General features: G+C 39.9%; 1 long non-coding RNA gene across 3 annotated transcripts; it reads left to right on the forward strand.

The window, feature by feature from the left end:
- The first annotated feature begins 8 nt into the window (after window positions 1-8).
- On the forward strand, window positions 9-11,787 carry LOC308553354. Of its 3 annotated transcripts, none has more exons than XR_013998229.1 (3): window positions 9-543; window positions 9,393-9,437; window positions 10,923-11,236. It is a non-coding gene; the product is annotated as an uncharacterized lncRNA (long non-coding RNA). The 3 variants fall into 3 exon arrangements; XR_013998230.1 differs by having other exon boundaries at window positions 181-561; XR_013998231.1 differs by having other exon boundaries at window positions 188-532; window positions 10,923-11,787.
- Window positions 11,788-16,955: the final 5,168 nt, after the last annotated feature.

Genomic DNA, 16,955 nt, shown 5'->3' on the forward strand with positions numbered 1-16,955 from the left:
GCAAGTTCGCGGCGCGCTGGGCTGTAGGGACTGTGAAAGCCAGAAGAAAGAAAAAAGTCAAGGACGCCGAGTCTCTCCGGCTTCCGTTTTCTTGGACCGGAAGGGCTCCCGAAACAGGGACATTTGAATTTTCATTTTAAATTCAGACACCAAAAAGTGGCGAATCTGCTGACCATGAACGCTAGTCGGCTTCGCAAACCAGCGCGACTGGACGCGGGCGCGCGCTGCGGCGTCGCAGGAGCTGTCCTCCCTGCAGCGCCCTGCGGGGGCGACCCGACTAGGCCTGGGTGCTGTCTCGGAGAAGGCAATAGGACTGCGTAATAATAATAGGAAGATCCCCTCAGCCACCCGTGCGCAGCACCTGACACCTGCGGCCGCTAACTGCAGGTTTTTGGCGTGGCAGTTAGAGGCCCTGCCCCCTTGGCGCCGCCTGGCTGTGTGCAGCTGATCACCTTCCTGTGACGGGCAGTGAGGACCGGCGTCCAGATCCTGCTGATTTGGGTTGGAGACCTGCTCCCTCCAGGGGCGTGGGGTAGGAGTAATGTAGGTCTTGACAGTGAGGTGTGTGGGAGGAAGGCAGCGGCGCTTGGAGTGGGGGAAGGGATTCTCCTAGACTAATTTTTTTTAAATATATCTTTATTGATTTCAGAGAGAGGAACATCAATGATGAGAGAGTCGTTGATTGGCTGCCTCCTGCACGCCCGCATTGGGGATCCAGCGGCAACCTGAGCATATTCCCTGACCAGGAATCGGAACTGTGATCTCCTGGGTCCTAGGTAGATGCTCAACCGGGGAGCCAGGCCAGCTGGCTACGCTCCGCTTTTTTAAAAAGGTTGAGCATGCGTCTTAAAAATTAATCGAGCCCGGCCAGGTGTGGCTCAGCGGTGGAGCCCTGACCTAGGATCCAGGCAATTGGGGTTCGATTCAGTCAGGGCACATGCGGGGGTTGTGGGTTAGGCAGCTGATCAATGACTCTCTCATCATTGATGTTTCTATCTCGCTCTCCCCCTCTCCTTTCCTCGCTCTGAAATCAAAAAATATTAGTATTTTAAAGAAATTCATCAAAATACACGGAAAACAACCTGTCCCTGGCCTCTGATCATGCAGTTCTACCTAGAAGTCACCGTTATTAACACTTTCTTGGGTTTCCTTCCGAATATAATCTTTATACATATTATGTATTTATTTATAGTAGAGATTTTCATCCATTCAACAGTAGTTTATGGGCTGCCTATGTTGTTTTTTACTTCATTTTTCAGACCTAAACATTGAACTAGATTTGCCCATTGCTCTCGGCCCTGCTCCCAAATCATAAATGCGCAGAAATTATTCTTGTAAGGAAAAGTTTGGGGGTTTTGTTTTGTTTTGCTTTGTATAAAAAGGGGAGAGTTGAGCGACTCTTCACCTAAACACCTAGACCGTTTTAAGGCTGTGCTAGGTAAGCACTGGGTTGTTCAACTACTGGACCGCAGCATGCTATGAGTCCACTGACTTTTCTCACCTAGTCTCATCCACCTCCAGCCCCTCTCTTTGCCGAGATTAGCTGCTACCACTTGGCACATCTTGGCCACTGCTTCTTCAAATTTATATCCATGTCAGATTTATGTTTCCAGTGCAGTGAGCTCTGTGAGGGCACTGGTCATATTTCTCTTATTTTTAGTTTATGTGCCTGCCTGATACATTATCTAGGACATGATAACAATCAGTGATAACTTGTTTGATGTTAAATAATACATTTTAATGAGGGCAAAAATATGCATGTATGAATCTAGGAAAATATAATATTTAATTTAGTGTAGCTTTCAAAGGGCAGACCTTTGCCAGCTAGGCAGCTTTTGCCTAGCGGGTGGGGGGGAGGGGGGAAGCAATTTCCCCACCAACTGGAAAACCTCTCACACCACCCTGTGAGGTTTATGGCTTGCTTTGGTCTGCATCCTGAGGCTCATTAAGAGACTATGATTAACAGTCAGCCTCTGGGTGCTTTGAGTCTTTGTCTGATCTGCTTCTGGACCCAGGGCTTGGAAAAGCAGACCTTGGTGGGCATCTTAGTCCTTTCCAAGCTCACCCAACCCAGCAGAGGAAACCACAAGCTGTGGAGTGCAGAAAACTTCAAACGGGATACTCAAGGCTGGTCACAAACAGCATCTAACATTGGCCTGCACCAGAGACCCTCCAAAAGAATGGGAATCCTGGCAGATCTACCTAATACATAGAAACAAACCCAAACAGGCAGCCAAAATGGGGAGACAAAAAACAAGCCCCAAAAGAAAGAACACAAGAATTCTCCAGAAGAAGAGAAATTAAATGGTGATAAACAATCTATCAGGTATAGAGTTCAGAATACTGATCATAAGGATGCTCAACATCATGATAAAAATATGGAAACTATGAAGGACATTAAAAATGACATAGAAATAAACACATTGGAAGGAATAAACAACAGATTATGGAAAGCTGAGGATCAGATAAGTGAATTAGAAAACAGGGTAGAAAAAAGTCAATCAGAGAACCAAAAAGAAAAAACAAACAGGAGGACAGTTTAAGGGAGCTGTGGGACAACATGAAACAACAATAGTCGCATCAGAGGAGTGCCAGAAGGGGAAGAAAAAAAAGCAAGGGTTAGAGAACTTGTTTGAAGAAATAATGGCAGAAAACTTCCCAAGCCTGGTAAAAGGAAAAGTCACACAAGTTCAGGAGGCACAGAGTCCCAAGCAAGAGGAACCCAAAGAGGCCCATGCACAGGTACATCATAATTAAAATACCAAAAATTTAAGACAGAGAAAATCTTAAAGGCAGCAAGAGAAAAGCAATCTGTTACCTACAAAGGAGCTCCCATAAGGCTGTCTGCTGATTTCTTATCAGAAACTCAACAGGCCAGAAGGGAGTGGCATGAAGTATTCAAAGTAATGAAAGGCAAGAATCTGAAACCATAACTACTCTATCTATCACGGCTATCATTCAAAATAGATGATGAAATAAAGAGCTTCCCAAACAAAAAAAGGCTAAAGGAGTTTATCGCCACCAAACCAGCATTGCAAGAAATGTTAAAGGGACTGCTGTAATAAGGAGAGAGAGAGAGAGAGAGAGAGAAACATAGGCATAAAGAATTAAAATAGCAATAGGTAAGTACCTGTCAATAATAAGCTTAAATGTAAATGGATTAAATTCTCCAATTAAAGACATAGGGTAGCTAAATGGGTTAGAAAACATGACCCAAATATATGCTGTCTACAAGAGACCCACTTCAGGACAAAAGACTCACACAGGTTGGAAAAAAGAAAAACTTTTGGAGTACTTTAAAGGAGAGATTGACAGCAATACAGTCATAGTAGGGGATATTAACACCCTACTGACTTTACTGGATAAATTTTCCAGACAAAAGAACAACAAGAGAGCAGTGACTTTAAATGACACACTACATCAGATGGATTTCATTGACATTACAGAACATTTTACCCCAAAGCTGCAGGATATACATTCTTCTCAAGTGCACATGGGACATTCCCAAAGATAGACCACATGTTAGGACACAAAACTAGTGTCTACAAATTCAAGAAGGTTGAAATCATATCAAACATCTTCTTGGACACTTACACCATGGAATACTATGCAGCTGTAAAAAAGGATTCCTGTCCTGGCTGTTTTGGCTCAGTGGTTAGAGTGTCAGTCCTCATACTGAAGGGTCCGGATTTGATTCTAGCCAAGGGCACGTTACCTGGGTTGCAGGCTTGGTCCCAGGTAACCAATTGGTTGCAGGAGGTAACCAATCAGTGTTCTCTCTCACATCAATGTTTCTCTCTGCCTCTTTCCCCCACTCTCTCTGAAAAGCAATGGGGAAAAAATAAAAGAAGGATTCCTTACCCTTTGAGACAGCATGGTGGGACCTGGAGACTATTATGCTAAGTGAAATAAGCCGGGAGAGAAAAACAAGTATCATGTGATCTTACTCATATGTGGAATCTAATGAACAAAATAAACTGATGAACAAAATATGTGCAGAGACATAGAAGCATGGAACAGACTGAGGGATCTCAGAGGTAAGGGGGGAGATTAACCTAAAAATTTATATGCATATATGCATAACCCATGGACACAGACAATAGTGTGGGGAAGGCGGGAGGAGGGGGGGATACGGGGTAGAGGGGATCAATAGGGGGAAAAGGGGACATCTATAATACTTTCAACAATAAAGATAAAATATTTTAAAACATAGAACAGGACAAAGAAACAAGAAAACATTATTTAATTAAAAAAAAAAAAAAAAGTTGTCATATTAGAATAGGAGCCACCAGGTGGTGGTATTGCTTCAGACTTAGTAGAATGAGATCAATTGGTCCAATTTATTAAAAGTTGAGTGGAAAATTTGATGCTTTTCAAATTTTATGGTTCAATAATAATTTACTGAATTTTAAAATGTGAATGTTTGAATGCAGTCCAAGCAAGTAAAACAATTGCAAAACACCTCTGACTACAAAGTCACAATAAGATCAAATAAGTTCAGAATTTTAAAGCTAGACGGAACCTCCATTCCAACCACCTCAACTGCAGATAAAGAAGTAGAAACTGACTAAGTGACAGAGCTAGAACAGCAACCCTGGTCATTTGGTTTCAAGGTCTGGAGTAACTAGATTATAATGCCTTCTGTAATTGAGCCATTTACCAAATGACCTATACTTTTGGTAAATTGATTTTCAAACACATGCCCATGCCTCAAGAATTAGCTGCAGCATAGAGGGGATAAATGGTGATGGGAAAAATTAAAGTTTAATTTAATTTTTTAAAAAAGCATTAGCCGCAGTTTCCAAAGTCAGAAATGTAAAATTTCTGTGTGATCCATTGCCTTGTGGAAGTTACATTCTTTTGCTCAATTTTTATTCCATGAAGCAGAAACCTATTAAACATAAGTATAAATATATAAGTGTAATAAAATAAGCTTCAAAAGGCTTGTCTTACTGTGAATAATTGTATTTTAAACTAAGGAGCATTTTTAAATTATAACAAGGTGTGTGATTTTCACAAATCAAAATATATAGTATTGTATTTCAAACGTTTCCTTTCAATAACATGTACTTTGCCAACTGAGCAGAATTTCTCTTTAGACTAAGGTTTTTCTGTTTTGTTTTTTTATCTTTATTGTTGAAAGTATTACAGATGTCCCTTTTCCTCCCCATTGATCCCCTCCACCCCGCATCCACCTCACCCCAGGCCTTCCCCATACTAATAATGTCTTGTCCATGGGTTATGCTTATAAACATATAAGGTCTTTGATTAATCTCTCCCCGCCCACTCCCCCACCCCCCATGTTTGATTTTTAATTGAGATATAATTCACATATAGGAAAATTCACAGTTTTTAAGTGTACAATTCAGTGATTTTCAGTATATTCACAAGGTTTGTGACTGTCATTACCATCTAATTCCAAAACGTTCTCATCACCCCAAACAGAAACTCTGTGCCCATTAAGCAATAACACCCCACTCTCCCCTCCCCTAGCCTCTGGTAACCTCTAATGTACTTTCCATCACTATAAATTTGCTTATTCTAGATATTTCATATAAGCGGAATCACACAATATTTACCCCTTTGTGTTTGGTTTATTTTATATAGCATAATGTTTTTAATTTTCACCAACATAGCATGTGTCAGAACTTCATTCTTTTTTATGGCTGAATAATATTCTAATGTGTGGATATATAATTTTTTAAGTCATTCATCAGTTGATGGACATTTGGGTTGTTCCCACTTTGGGGCTATTAGAATAACGATGCTATGAACATTTGTGTAGCAGTTCTTGTGGGAATATATGTTTTCAATTCTCTCTTGTATATGCCTAGGATTGGAATTGCTGGGTCATACGGTAACTCTAACTATTTGAGGAACTACCAAACTGTTTTCCACAGTGTCTGTATTGTTTGGTGGAACTGCTTCCCAGAATTTTACATTTGCACTGGCATTGTTTGAGGGTTTTTATTTCTCCACATCCTTGCCAACATTCATTATTCACTTTTTAAATTATAGCCACTGTGGTGTGGAGTGGTTTTGATTTGAATTTTCCTGATTCCAAATGATGTTGAACATCTTTTCATGTGCTTATTGGCTATTTGTCTATCTCCTTTGATGAAATGGCTATTCAAATTCTGTGCCCATTTTTTATTGTTACTTGTCTTTTTATTGTTGAATTCTTAAAGCTCTTTATATATTCTGGATACTAGACCCTTATCAGATACATGATTTACAAATACTCTTTCCTGTTCTGTGAGTTGTCTTTTCACTTTGTTGATAGTGTCCTTTGATGCACAAAAGTTTTTAATTTTGATGAAGTCCAATGTATCTATTTTTTTCTTTTGTAGCTTGTAATTTTGGTATCATATCTATGAAGCGATTGCTATTTAAGCTCATGAAGATGCACACCTATATTTTCTTTCACAAGTCTCATGGATTTTGCCCTTACATTTTTAGTTGGTTTTTGTACCTGGTATGAGGTAGGAATACAAATGCATTATTTTGCATGTTCCAGCACTATTTGCTGAAAGTATTCTTTCTCTATTAAATGTTTTGGCACCATTGTGAAAAATCAGTTGACCATAAATGTACAGATTTATTTCTGGGCCCTCATTTGTAATCCACGATGTATGTGTCTATCCTTATGCTAGTACCACACTGTCCTGTAGCTTTATAGTAGGTTTTGAAATCAGAAAGCATGAGCTCTCCAACTTAATTCTTCTTTTTCGAGATTGCTTTGTCTATCCTGGGTCCCTTGCATTTCCATATGAATTTTAGGATCAGCTTGTTCATTTCTAGAGGGGGAAAAAAAGGAGGCAGTTGGAATTTTGATACGGATTGCATTGACTCTGTAGATTAATTTGAGGAATGTTGTCATCTTAACAATATTAAGTCTTTCAATCCATGAGCAGGGGATGTCTTTCTATTTATTAAGGTCGTATTTGATTTTTTTCAACAAAGTTTTATAGTATTCGGTGTACAGATCTTGCACTTTGGTTAAACTTATTCCTGAGTATTTTGTCCTTTTTGAGACTAAAGGTTCTTAACCTGACGTCATACAAACCCATAGACATCTGGGAGCCTGCAAACCTACTGAAATTGTTTTCAGAATCTTATACCTGTATTTATGTGGATCCCCCCTCAGAAAAACAGTCCAGAACTTCCATCAGATTCTCAAAGGATTTGTTTGTGACCCAAAAAGTTTAAGAATTATTCCTTTACACTGTGTTAAGTGCTTTTATTCTAAATGATATGTGTAGGGGGTTTTTCTTTCCCTTATACTAAAGATGGAGGATGTTTTCAGGTGTTAAATTTTTACAACAGGGTTTTAATTTCCTCTGAGGATGGTCCTGCCACCTACGGATGATATTTGTTTATTTTTAAAATTTAATCTTGAAAAATTAGTATGGGATTGCATAAAATAAAAATTAACAATTTAGATTTTTAAAAAACTTTTCATTATGAAAAACTCTAAACACACTAAGTATAATGCACACTTTCAAAATACTTTATTGAGGCCAGTTTCAGTGAACCTCCATGTGCGTAACACCCATCTGCAATAGTCATCAGCTTATGGCCATTGTTCATAGCCACTCTTGTTTCATAATTATGCCTACCATTTGCATCCACTCTCCCCACACTCACACACTAAATTCTTTGGAATCAGATGCCAACACTTGGGCTAATTCACTGTGGTTGGGGCAACTCACTATAGATATTTTCTAATACCATTATTTGTACCCTTGGAGTGGACGTGGCTGGCATTAATGACAGTATTAATGACTCCTCCTATTATGGTCCTCATTGTTCTGAGAGCTGGAAAAGCAGGACTATATCTCAGATCCTCATTCAATAGGGAGAACTTCATAAGCCACAGTCACCCATGGGCTATGGTCTCCAATCTTTCATAGAGAATGCCCTCTTTACCAACCTAACCCCTTGCCCCCACCTCCTTCCTTTCCCCAAGGGCAAGACTGGCTTGTCTGTCTATCAGAGTTATTATACCCAAAGTGAGAGCTTCTCTCTCATTACTTTATTTCCTTCTAAATCTCATTCTAGAAGGGGTGGAATATTTCAATTATTTACTACTGTGTAACGCTACTCCAAACTGAGTGACTTGAAACAGCAGATGACTTGGAACAGCACAATCAATCCTGTTGACTTCCCAGTGATTGAAATGGGTTATTGGGAAGACAAAACATCCAATCAATGATTTCTTCAGCCCTGCTTTTCTCTTAAGCTCCAGTTCTGAATCTCCAACTCCTTCCTAGAGAGTTCTTTATGGATATTCACTCAAGAGCTACATGTCTAAAACCAAATATCTCTCTCCCTGTAACTAAAAAGTAAAGCAAACAAAACCCCAGTAATCTGGTTCACTCTCCGAATTTCCCCATTTCTCCACTCAAGGATATGAGTCCTACCTTGCCTTACCGTAACCTCTGGGTTAATGCATACTTGCTTCTTTGGTCCTCCATCAACCTCACAGTGAGTGACCAAAGCCTATTCCTTTACCTTTATGTCTTAGTCTTGGACAGTAGCCCTTAACTGATCCATCTCTCTGTTTCTTTCCACCCCCAGATACCCAGAACATCTCCATTTTGCATGTACTAGGTATTCAATAAATGTTAACTGAATAAATCATGTTAATTTCTCTATTATAAACCTTTAAAACTCACTACAAAGATATTTATAATTGTTAGTTCCTTACTTTCCCAGAAGACTGAGCTCCTTAAGGGCAGAGCCTAACTTATCATTTTCTGTATCACCCAATGCTACCACATTGGCATTCAGTAAATGTTTGTTCCATTCATGAATGGATGAGGCCTGAGCTGCTTAACTTGGCATTCAAATACTTCCACCATCAGATCCAACTTACTGCCTCTCTCCTGTTTGGGCAAACGTTGTGAAATTGGGGAGAAAACTCACTGTTTCCAAGGCTGTCTCTAAAATGAGGTTTGCATTATCATCAGGGAAGCCATCCAGCCACACCCTGCTTCAGATTCCTCTGGAAAATGAAGGATTGGCTGAGATTAAAGCTCCTCAGATTCTAATGTATGTACAAAGCTCCCAAAGACCTTGAACACGCGGAGTCAGATTTAGAGTCTGCATTTCTACAAGCTCCCCCAGGATGCTAATGTACTGGCCCAAAGACCACCCTTTGAATAATTATAAAGTTCTGTGCTCTACGATCTATTTATTGTCTTCTGGACTTGACTTCTACATGTCTTACGTGATAATGTTGTGTATATTGCTTCTCCTCCCTGGGGTGCTTTTTCCATTTATTTCCCCCTGTATGAATCAACCCATTTTTTCAGCCTCTTTCTCTTGGGCAAAGCCTTTCCTGAGTAATCTAGAGTCCTACTCATTGGTCTTTTTTCCTTCCTTTGAAGTTTCCATTGTTGGTGCTTGGAGTTTGACCCATCGCCCACAAGCAGGTATTGGTTATTGTTGCATGTATGCAAGTGCCCGGTTATAAACTTCTTTTTCTTTCCTGTGAGGCTTAGCATAATATCCCACATAGAGTAAGTACTCAACAAATTGTTGTTGAATGAATGAATGAGTGATTCACTTCAGCATTTCTACTCCATACAGAAATCAAATGTTTTACTGTTCTGTGTCATCATATTCCAGAACATGGAGGAGAGTGCCAAATGGAATTTCCCCAGTCTACTCAAATGAGGCAGTCCAATTTAAACAATTTGATCTATTAAAAACTAATGATATTAAAATATCTAAAATGAGTTTATATTAAAATTCAAATTTTTCTCTTCAGTTTCTGAAACAATGAAATTTGCTACTGCTGTTTCTGTCCCACTTTCCAAAATGAAACATTCATATTTTATTATGCCTGAGAACCTGACAGAGTATCCAATAAAAGACTAATCCTATAGAATATGTCCTGGTATTATATCATGATTTCAATAGCCTGGTTAAACAACTTGCTTTACACCAAATACCATGTTGCATATCAAATAATGAAGTGAACTCCCTGCCTGGTGAAAAACAAAGAGTCTTTATTATTCATATAGAGAAGTTATTTTAAGTTTTAAAGTTAAAATAAGGAAGTGCTTTGAATATTGCCTAATTCACTATTGTGGGAAAAAAGTTAGAAGCATTTCAGAACATACCACTACCTATTTTGCATTAAATAATTTTTTTACCAACTTGCAGTATTTGTTTTATAAAGTAAACTTTAACCTAAATATCAATGTATCATTTTTGACAAGAGAAAAGAGCTGCATTGTATATTACCAAATTCTTGATAGGTGTTTTTAAGTTGTTAAACGGTAAGATCTTTTGGTAAACTGTGAAGCGCCAGCTCCACAAATATAAGGTATTTTCATCATTATCATGCATAAGGTATAACATTTCTGCAAAATGCTGAAAAATATAAGTTAAATGAGTGCACCAAGTAAATGTACTGTGCCATTTGAAGAGGAGATATGAAAACAGTGAATCTTTTTCTTAGTAGGTATTAGTAATTTAAGTCATCTTGTTTTATTTAAACTCCAAAAGATTTCCATTCTTAGTTTTCCCACCTCTGACGGAAACTTCTCCTCATAAAGTAAAAGAATAAAGTGAAAATTCTCAGAAAACAGACATTAACACCAATTTTTTATTAATCTTTAGTTCCCTAGCCCCTGATAAAGTCATTGTGGGGGGAGGTTATTTTTAATAGTTCAGGTTCTGCAAAGCTCTCTGTCACCTCCTAATCAGAGTTCATCAGAATGGAGCAATGCAGAATGTAGAACTGGTAGCGACCAAAAGGACTAAGCAGACGTGGCATTTTATAGATTGTTAGACCTGGAAGAACCTGGGCAATCATCTGGGCCAGGTTACTTGTTTTACTAGCGGGGACACTGTGGCCCTGAGGTCACCCAGCTCATTAGAGTTAAGCTTAAACTACTCTCTCCCTTCAGGCCATGGTTCTTTCCACCTTGATACGTGACGTGACATCTGGGAAAACTAGCAAGAGCGTCGAGAAAGACAAGCAGAGGGAGCAGGGAGCAGAGTCCCTTTCGGACGGGCCAGAAGCCCTGCCATTCAATCCCCACCCACTCAGCTCTCGGGGGCTGCCATCCTTGGGAGACCTCAACTTCAGCCAGCAACTAGAAACCACGAGATTGGCGCCTACACAAATGGAACTTCTCTAAGTGTGTTTTATTGTCTGTCACTGGGTGTCCGCATTGTTTGAAAAGGAAAACAAACGCTGACTTTTATTTCATGAACCGCCACTGTTGTGTGCTCTTCATTTTCATCCTGTGCACTTTCTAACGATAACATTTATCAAGCGCTTACTTTGGGTCTGTCGGTCAGGGGGCTAATCACTTCAACTGCCTTCCTTCCTTTGATTTTTATAAGCAACCCTAAAAAGTAGATACTATTACTCTCCCACACTTTAAAGACAACGAAATGGAAGCTAACGTGGGTTAAGTAATTTACCAAAGTGCATAGCTAGCCAGGGGCAGAGCTAAGATTGGCCCCCAAGCTGTTTGACATCAGAACCAGACCCCCTGAGCACGATTGCTGCGCTCTGCATCCGAGAAAGAAACTAGGCTACCGATAATAAGGAAATTCCTTATTTAAAAAGGCATAGGTATAAAGGAAAACTGAAAATATCTACATCATATTCTAAATGATGTGTTCTTTTCCTCTTATTTGGGATAGATAGTAATGCTCAATATGAGAAAGTTCAGACTAACTTACCAGTCATTTTCAATTTCAGTTTTATGTTTTGTAATGCGTGTTTTTTTTTAAGTTTTATATAATAAATAATATGCTCATAATTATAAGTATTTTATATATATACATGTAATATATATGTATAGAGAAGAAATTCAAACAATACAAAAGGGCAAAGAATGAAGTCTCTCACCCACACTGACTTCCGCACCAAGTCACCTCAGAATTAATCAATATAAATGGCCCTGTGTATTCTTCTAAATGTACTCTATGTATATGCATATATATGTAAGTTTCCTTTAATATAGATAATAGTATAATCTTTACACTGTTCTGCATTTTTTTATACTTAACAACAATATATTTTGGCAAATATTCTATATCAATATATGTATATTTACCTTTCTTTAAAAATTTTTTTTTAAAATATATCTATTGATTTCAGAGAGAGGGAAGGAGAGGGAGAGATAGAAACATCAGTGATGAGAGTCATTGATCAGCTGCCTCCTGCACGCCCCCTACTGGGGATCGAACCCGCAACCCGGGTATGTGCCCTGACTGGGAATCGAACCAAGGTCTCCTGGATCCTAGGTTGATGCTCAACTGCTGAGCCACGCCCAGCTGGGCTTTTTTTTTTTTTTAATTTTTTTTTTAATGTAACCTCATTCTTTTTAACAGTAGCAAAATATTTTATTGGGGAAGTATGGGAAAAGAAAATACAGTAAGAGGGTAGAAATTTATTAACAGTAGTAAACAGTGTCTCCTAGGCTCTGTGTTCTACATGAGACTGGAAGATTCCTAAGCCCCCTTGCAAATCCCACAGATAGATCTTCTCAGCTTCCAAGTAATGGGGAAAGTTGCAGGTGGACCCTGTGGTGTCATCACACAGGGAGGGTCACACCATGCCATCTCCACACTGCATAGGACAGCTGGGCATCCCTTTCCCCACCGCGTCCCATTAAAACTTTTCTGTCAGAACAACTTCTCCGGCTCTTGCTTTTGACATGAGGCGCAAGCTCTTCAAATCTGAGTGATAAACAGCAATGCAACATTCAAAATTGGCTTTATTTCTCCAGTAACTAAGTAATTCCCTTGAAATAAGTATTCCTAGGAAGCTTCTGAGCCTTGCATGCACATAGACCTCCTGTGGACCCTTTCCAACTAAAGTTTACATATCCTCAGTTGGGTCTTAATCCATTTAATGAAACTATATTCAGTGGCTCAAGATGAGTTGCCCCACCCCCTACCTCTCATTCCCTAAACACAAACGCAGAGGCACTTCTAAAGAGTCCCCTTGTCTCCTGTGAGCCCTTCTCGTGGAGAAAAGGGACTTAATGGACATCAAATTAATGTTAGTGCTGTCATTTAGAGCTGAGAAAAATGAACAGAAGTACCATAGATGGAAAGTGGTTCTGGGGCGTTAAGCAAGGGACTAATAGTAACTGAAGTCCTGACTGCCTCCCCAGGGCTGGGGAACCCCTTCACCCGCAGCCATTCCAAGCACAACTGTATTCAAACTCCTATTATATTCTAAGCAACACAGGCAGCTATATACAGTTGCTGGGCACGATACACATTTGATTACTTATCCATCTATTCACTGAAAAATATTCATTGAGCCCTGAACATAGGACAGATGCTGTGCTTGGCCCTGGGGCCTTGCCCCAAAGGAGGCAGAACATGTCACCTTCAACAGGCAAAATATACATAGACAAGATACCTGTAGAGTGCAATCAAGTCTATGGAGGAAAGGGGTAGGGAAATATGATAACCAACTAGGGAGAAGGGGCTATTTTAGATGGAAGGATCAGGGAAGGCCTGGAAGAAGGTGACATTTTAGCTGAAGCTTAAAGGGTGAAAGCTGAGAAGGAGCCAGTCATGGGAAGATGGGGGAAGGTGTCCGGGCAAAGTCGAGAGCAGCTACTTGATCTTCTCAGTTCACTTTGGCATGCACACCGTTCAACCCAAAATATACTTCTCACACAGATTGCTAGTTACAAAACAGTCTTGGGATGTAAAGTACAGCATAGGGGATATAGTCTAATATTTAATAACAATGTGTGGTGCCAGGTGGGTACTGGAAATATTGGGGGGGACAATTTGTAAAGTATATGATTGTCTAACCACTAAACTGTATGCTGTACACCTGAAACTAATACAAAATAATATTGAATGTAAGCTGTAATTGAACACATTTTAAAAATTAAAAATAAATGAAAAAATATATACATACTTCTCAAATGAAAATGAATTCAAATTGCTTTGCCAAGTATTAAAACATATATATATATATAATCCTCACCCAAGGATATGGTCACTGATTTTAGAGAGAGAGGAAGGGGGAGAGAGAGAGGGGTGAGGGAGAGAGAGAAAGAGAGAAACACTGATGTGAGAGAAACATCCATCGGTTGCCTCCCCTACTTACCTTGACCGGGGATTAAACTCGAAACCTGGGTATGTACCCCGACTGGAAGTGAACCCGCAACCTTTTGGTGTATGGGACAACTCTCCAACCAACTGAGACGCCAGGGCTAAAACGTATTTTAAGGCCAACTATTACCTGGCCAATTACTATTATTAAAAATAAAACACTAAAAATAGTTGCTATTTTTACATTATTTAATTCTTTTTATAAATTTTCTAATACATATTATAAGGGATGATCTCTATTTGGTATTGACTGAGGCAGCGTGATACAGTCCTTCAACAAATATTTATCAAGTCCCTGCTATGGGCCAGGTCCTCTGCTGGCTCTGATAATAAGTAGCGAAGCAAAAAGGTTTATTTGAAATGAACGTTAAATTGGGATTGCTTTGGGGTCCTCAGCCCCCTCTCCCAACAAGGCAGCTTTTGTAAGTTTTATATGTTGACATTTCACGTGAGAGCCAATTATAGAAACTAGTTCCACTAATGAAAAAAGAAAAAGATTTGAAAATCATTGGGTCCCGAAAGTTGCTTCTGTAATAACAGATATGTGCATTATTATGAGAAATTTTTTCTTTTTTCTTAGAACTCCTTACAAGCTATATGTAGATATAATGTTTGAGATGACTCAAGAATAATATGAAATAACATGAATTACTTTGATTGAATGAATGACAAAATTTACTTTTAATAAAAATGGAACATCCCTTCCCCCAAATATAAAACATTAACCTAAGTTCTTTGCCCTCTCAAAATAACCTCATATTTAATTATTTCTGATATTTTAAATTCTCCTTGTCCTAGCAGAATTTTTAAAGAACAGTCTACATGCATTTTAATTGAATTCTTTTCCCCTTTCAAAATATCTGACAATCTTTTAAGCAATAGGGAAGGAAATACCAAACTGGCAAGATGTGGGATGTGAAAACGGTGCTATGGGCATGAGAAAAGTGCTGCTATTATGTTAGCAAGTTTCGAGTCCTTTCCAAAAAGAAGAACTGACTTGTTAATAACAGTTTTGCTTAGTCATGTCATTTTTTTTTTTTTAAAGTTATTTTGCAGCTATGTATTGGTTTTTTCGCTGGCATCAACGTGGGAATCAAAGTCACATGAATTGATTTGCGCTCATTTTTTTCTGTCCTTTGACACCTATTTAGGGTATACGGCTATTATGAAACTCTAGCAAAGACCTCTTGCAGTCATTGTGAGGATGGGAGAAATCATACCCCTTTCTTCTCTTGCTTAAAGTGCTTGAACGGTTTCTTTTTTTTTAGATTATGTAAAACTACGATTCGGTGTTGTTATGGTTCTTGGCATGAGGCAGTGAACTTACTCGGTAATAAACGCGCCAGGTACCATTGTTGGCCCGTGGCCACAGTGTGAAGCAGACTTACTGTCCCCGATCTTTCGTTTTGGGTGGCCTCTTCCAGCTGGCAGCCAGGGCCTTCCTACAGTGTGCTTCCCTCTGCATCTGGGCCGAGTCTGCGTTCTCTCGCCAAGTCCCTCAAGCTCCAGATCTTTCTGAGCTCTTTCCCTTGCTTATCCCTCAGTGACTTCCAGCTTCCCTGAGACATCCACACTCAGGTATTAGGGAAAAAAGAATGGTATTGTACCCAAGGAAACACTTCCATTGCCATTCAAAGGTTCTCTGATGAGTGTGGATATGGGATTTCAGCTGGAAGGGGAGAGATTTCTCCCACACTCGGCTTTCTTCAGGTGCTTTTCAAATTCTACCCCAGAGAGGGTCGTCTTTGCTAAATGCATGTAAGCCTCCTGCCTTTCTTACTCAATGAGACTTGCTGACTCATAGTTTACCAAGTTCCCCCGAAGATGATTAGTAAGCATTATTCCAATGTTTCAGCAAAAACACTGAGGGAGGCTGCCTAACACAATTTGATTTCAGTTAGCTATGTGAAGCAAAGTCACATTGCCTTATCTGTTAGCCAAGGTTTCTACTGAATTTGTTCTTTGTTGTTGTTGTTTTAATTTTATTTTTAAAAGTGCTCGTACAAACAAGGGGAAAAGAGGAATTCACAAAGAAATATAGAATGTTAGAACTGGAAGGACCTTCAGGATCAGCTAAGCTGATGCACTCATTTTACAAAGAAACTAAGGCTAAGAAGCCAGGTTACTCGAGATCACCCAGCTAGCGGCAACCCTCATTTCTCAGTTCCAGCCTCTCATGGTGTTGCCAGACAATTGGGTGGGCAGAATTCCTCCGTTCCTAGTGGGAGTGGGGTGCTTGGGGTGCTGCTGGGATAAGAACTTCCAGAGGCCTCCACGGGAGGGTGAAATGTGGTAAAAGACTTCATTTTTATGGAGTTACGTCCCGCATTGCAAAGTCCCATGTCCCTTAAACCAATCCTGGAAAATATGTAGCTGGGGCTTTAGCAGAGCCAAAAGCAGGGCCAGTGTCCAGAGTTCCCATTCCATGGTGGAGCTGCGTCCAAGGTAGCATCAGGCTAGCTAAAGCCCGTTAGTCCCTTGTGCCGAGTCCACATGGCCGTGGGCCAGGTGGGCGAGTACAGAGCGGGAGGCCCCGCAAACCAGGAGTCCGGTGTGAGCAGCAAGAGAGAGAGAGAGAGAGAGAGAGAGAGAGAACTCCTTTTTTTCAGGAGTTAAGTATCTCAGATTTCGTGCCCTTGCAGTGGCCACGACTATTCTGGCCACTGACTGGCTCCCAGGTGTGACGAACAGTTAAGCATCACACCACGTCACCCAGACCTTACTGGGCATGTGTCTACTGCCCAGTCCCTTCCCCCAGAGATCTGCAGGGAACAGGCTTGGAGAATGTTAACTGCAGCTTTCTGGCAGAGCTGTATAAATGGCACGCCTATATTACCTAG

This window comes from Miniopterus schreibersii (assembly GCF_964146895.1).
Source record: "Miniopterus schreibersii genome assembly, chromosome: 2".
Taxonomy (NCBI): Eukaryota; Metazoa; Chordata; class Mammalia; order Chiroptera; family Miniopteridae; genus Miniopterus; species Miniopterus schreibersii.